The sequence below is a fragment of the Heteronotia binoei genome, chromosome 21 (assembly GCF_032191835.1).
Source record: "Heteronotia binoei isolate CCM8104 ecotype False Entrance Well chromosome 21, APGP_CSIRO_Hbin_v1, whole genome shotgun sequence".
NCBI classification, from domain to species: Eukaryota; Metazoa; Chordata; class Lepidosauria; order Squamata; family Gekkonidae; genus Heteronotia; species Heteronotia binoei.
Window position 1 is genome coordinate 89,318,502 of NC_083243.1, and position 5,132 is coordinate 89,323,633.

Consider the following 5,132-nt stretch of genomic DNA (forward strand, 5'->3'; position numbering starts at 1 on the left):
ATTTGATTGAAATCTCCCCCTATAATGACTGCCCCTTCCTGAAAAAGAGCAAGTTTAGATAGTGTATCTTTTATAAAAGCAATTTGTGAGGTATTGGGGGCATATAAGGAAACCAGGGTAAAAAGAGAATAGTTAAGTTTACCTTTGACAAAAATATACCTACCCTGGGGATCAACCTCTTGGGCTGATAGGAAAAATCGAATTCTTTTTGAGAATAGAATGGCGACACCACGTGATTTGGAGGAACCGGGGGCTACGGATTGTGAATGGAACCATTTAGATCGAAGAATAGTAGTGTTTGCAGTTTTAATGTGGGTTTCTTGCAAGAAGAGAAGATCAGGTTGCAATTTGGTCAGGGCGGAAGAAAGTCTTTTGGCCTTAATAACGTTGTTAAGGCCTCTACAATTAAGAGAAATTAACTTTAAGTCTGACATAATGGTGATATAATATAAAGTAGTAGTAATGCTACATTACATAAGAGACCTGCTAACCCTAAAATAGAGCTCTGTATAACCAAGGTGGAAGAAAAGGAAAAAGTGGTTAATAACAACTGTAATTCCTTTACTGATCTATCACAGTATAAGCAAACTGGAACCTTAAGAATAGAGTAAACAAGGTAAGGAACCTGAGTGTGTAAGTTCAATTTAACAGTTAATATCTTGGTTTCAAAGTTAAAGTTAAAACTATGCAAGCCACACTTTGAAAGAGTAAAAAGTTTCATAAACCCAATCACATTTTAAAAATACCATTTATCATATGGGTTGTAGCCGGCACTTAATAAATCAGGCCTATATGAATTAAGAACAACAATTGGAAAAGAGCCTTCTATAGGCAACAAAGAAGGATAACAGTCCTCCTTACAAAAATAACACCACCACAACAACAACATAAATCTTACTAAACTGTTCATTGTTACCAATTAAGGAACAATACAACTTTACACTATACTAGGTTGGTACAATCTGGGGAGGGCAAGAAGAAGGAACATCCCGACTGTCCCTTTGTAGATATAGTAAAATGTAGGGGGAAGAAAGCCCGCTCCCTTTAACTGACAATATAAGGCACATAGGTTACTGAATCAACAGTTCCATAAAGAGAGTCAAAGTAGACAAAAAGCAAAATGGAGGTACGTAATATACTTAACGTCGTCTTCTTGGCTTGGAGGAGAACGGTAAATTGAGTGGGCGAAGTGAGTTAGCCGAGGTTGAGTCCGAAGATGAAGGAGAGTCAATGTTCAGTTGCTTTAAGAGATCACAGCCAGAAGTAAAATCAGAGGCAGACAGGCGAAGGCCTTGATGGATGACCAGAATTTGGGTAGGGGAAGACCATTGGAAGCGAATCTTATGGTCTGCAAGCAGGTTTAGTATTGGTTTCATATCCTTCCTGTGCATCAAAGTTTCTGGAGAAAGGTTGGCCAGAACCAGGATCTTTTTACCCTTATAGAGCAGGCCCTCTTCAGAGCGGGCTTTTTGAAGGATCAAGGTTCTGGTCCTAGAGTCTGGAATTGTAGAGAGTATATCTCTTGAGAAGTCCTTTGAATTGGGCTGCAATGCACCCAGACGGTAGGCCGAATCAATGAGAGGGGCGACGCCATCTTGAAGGTGAAGAGCTGAGGCAAGCCACGAGGCCATAAACATTTTTATCTCCTGGTTCTCCTCAGCCTGCTCAGGCAGCCCGCGAAATTTCAAATTTGCAGCTCTAAGTTTATAATCTAAGTAAAGCACCTTCTCATGGAGCCAGAGGTTAGAGCGTTGCAGAGTTCCCACAGCGTCATGGGCTTGAGTTGCCATCTCGAGCGCTGAATCTGCGGTTTGAGTGACTGCTGTCAGAGTTTCATTTATTTTCTTGAGCTCCGATTGTATGAGAGCAATGGCCTTATTGAGTTTGTTGCCTATAGTGTCCTCCAAACGTGCAATGACCGTTTGGAATGTTTGAGTGGTCAGCGGGGAGCTTTCCTCCGATCCAGGGCTGGGGGAGGGGCTAGACGCCATTTCAGAAGGGATCGAACGCCCGAGACTGACTGGAGGGAAATTAAGTACCTGCTGAGTTGCTGAGGTTTTCCCGGAGGTTCTCTTGGGTGCCTTTGAGTGTGCCGTGCTTCGTTTGCCCATACCAGGTACGGTCAGGGCGAGAAACGGGAGCGGGGAGGAAGCGAAGGGATCACAAGTCGGGAGCAGCCGCTTCAGGCGTCCGCCATTCTCCGCGTCGCCCCGCCCTCCCTTCCAGAAAGCTTTTGATAAAGTCCCTCATCAAAGGCTTCTTAGTAAGCTCGAGAGTCATGGAGTAAAAGGACAGATCCTCTTGTGGATCAAAAACTGGCTAATTAATAGGAAGCAGAGAGTGAGTATAAATGGGCAGTCTTCACAGTGGAGGACGGTAAGCAGTCAGGTGCCGCAGAGCTCAGTACTAGGTCCCATGCTGTTTAACTTGTTCATTAATGACTTGGAGTTGGGAGTAAGCAGTGAAGTGGCCAAGTTTGCAGATGACACTAAATTGTTCAGGGTGGTGAGAACCAGAGAGGATTGTGAGGCACTCCAAAGGGATCTGTTGAGGCTGGGTGAGTAGGCGTCAACGTGGCAGATGAGGTTCAGTGTGGCCAAGTGCAAAGTAATGCACATTGGGGTCAGGAATCCCAGCTACAAATACAAGTTGATAGGTTGTGAACTGGCAGAGACTGACCAAGAGGGGTCGTGGTAGATAACTCACTGAAAATGTCAAGACAGTGTGCGATTACAATAAAAAAGGCCAACGCCATGCTGGGAATTATTAGGAAGGGAATTGAAAACAAATCAGCCATTATCATAATGCCCCCGTATAAATCGATGGTGTGGTCTCATTTGGAATACTGTGTACAATTCTGGTCACCGCACCTCAAAAAGGATATTATAGCATTGGAAAAAGTCCAGAAAAGGGCAACTAGAATGATTAAGGGTTTGGAACACTTTCCCTATGAAGAAAGTTTAAAACGCTTGCGGCTCTTTAGCTTGGAGAAGCGTCGATTGCGGGATGACATGATAGAGGTTTAAACGATTATAGGATGGAGAAAGTAGAGAAAGAAGTACTTTTCTCCCTTTCTCGCAATACAAGAACTTGTGGGCATTCAATGAAATTACTGAGCAGTCAGGTTAAAACGGATAAAAGGAAGTACTTCTTCACCCAAAGAGTGATTAACATGTGGAATTCACTGCCACAGGAGGTGGTGGTGGCTACAAGCATAGCCAGCTTTATGAGGGGATTGGATAAATATGGAGCAGAGGTCCATCAGTGGCTACTAGTCACAGTGTGTGTGTATATATATGTGTGTGTGTGTGTGTATATGTATGTATATATACACACACACATATATATTGGCCACTGTGTGACACAGTGTTGGACTGGATGGGCCATTAACCTGATCCAACATGGCTTCTCTTATGTTCTTAATAAGGCCTCTGTAATCTGATAATGTGCTGTGCCAGTAAATCCTGTACAAACAGAAATTTACTTCTTGGGCCACATACAATCTGATGCAATGCTGGTGTGGAAGGCAACTTCGTCATTTAGTCTGTGGTGTTTTGCAGCAGTTTGAGGGAAGGTACATGATGAAAGTCAATTCATGGAATAAGCTATTGCATTTGAACAGCACCTCTCATGACACTCTTTTGTCAGACCAAGCTTCACAGATTTCAGAAAGCTAAGCATTCTTGTTAAAAACAAAGTAAACTTTCTATTACATTTGCATACATAAGTATTTGTGATGTGGAAATGTTTAAAGGTTATGTGTCAGCTGTGGCTTATTATATAATTACATACGTATTTGTAGTCATGTCCAAAACTCTTAACCCACATCCAAATATCAGGCAGCTGGGAATCTTGGTGCCTTTGGTTGCTATATGGTTTCTTCTCAAATAACAATACACACTTATTGACACAGATCAGACGTGGAGGAAAGAGTACATACTTCTAATCATAAGCATCCATATAAAATTGCCTTATGCAGAGTTAATATATTGATCCTTGAAGCCCAGGACTATCTGTTGATTGTAGCTGTCCACGCTCTCAGGCAATGGTCTTTGCCAGCACTTCCACGTCTTGATCCTTTTCAAATTATTTATTGAGGAGGAGGAGGACATTGGATTTATACCTTTCTCTTCACTACCCAAAGGAGTCTCAGAGTGGTTTACAATCTCCTTTCTCTCCCCCACCCCACTGCAGGCACCTTGTGAAGTAGGTGAGGCTGAGAGAGCCCTTTCAAGAACTGCTCTTGAGAAAGCAGCTCTTTCCAGAACTGTGACTGACCCAAGGCCACTCAGCAGGTACATGTGAAGGAGTGGGTAATCAAACTGGGTTCTCCCAGATAAGACTCGGCACACTTAACCACTAAACCAAACTGGCTCTCTCCAAGGAACATCATTCTCCCTCCTTCTTTTATCCTCATAACAATCCTAAGGTAAGTTAGGCTGCCACAAGGTCACCCATCAAGGTCCATGGAAGAGTTTAAGTTTACACCAAGATGCTAACCCAACACCTAAACCAATCAAACATCTTACAGATGCCAGTAATGACGTCTGGTGCTTCTTCACTTCCACATGCGTCCTACTCTTTCTCTATTCCCAATCGCTGTCAGATCTCGGAAGCTCAGCAGGGGTGGCCCTGGTCAGTATTTAAAAGAGGCCAACAAGGAATACCAGAACTGCTATGAAGTGGCAGGCAAAGGCAAACCACCTGTGAATATCTCTTGCCTTGAAAACCTTACGGGGTTGCCGTAAATGGACTGAGACTTGACGGCGCTTTCCATCACACAGCCCAAAGAAATTGCCTCCGCAAGTAAGAAACATGTATCTCAGTTTCTTCAGTGAATATTTTTAAATTGGCTTTTATGGTGACACTAGCTTGTATTCCTATCGGGCGAAGGCTGAATAGAAGGTAAAGCTGGATTAATTTTGACTAAGGTCAACTCTGTACGCGCGTTTTAATTAATATCCACCAACTAACACCACGCGACTATTACGATAGCTTCCCCAGCCTGCCTTTCTGCCAGCCCCCGCTTTCTACGTGGCTTCCTTAAGCGGCCCGGGCCAGCCGCCTACCAATCCCAAGAAGCCGAGCTCCGTCAAGAAAATTTGAAGAGGTCTCCAGCGCGTTGCCACTCG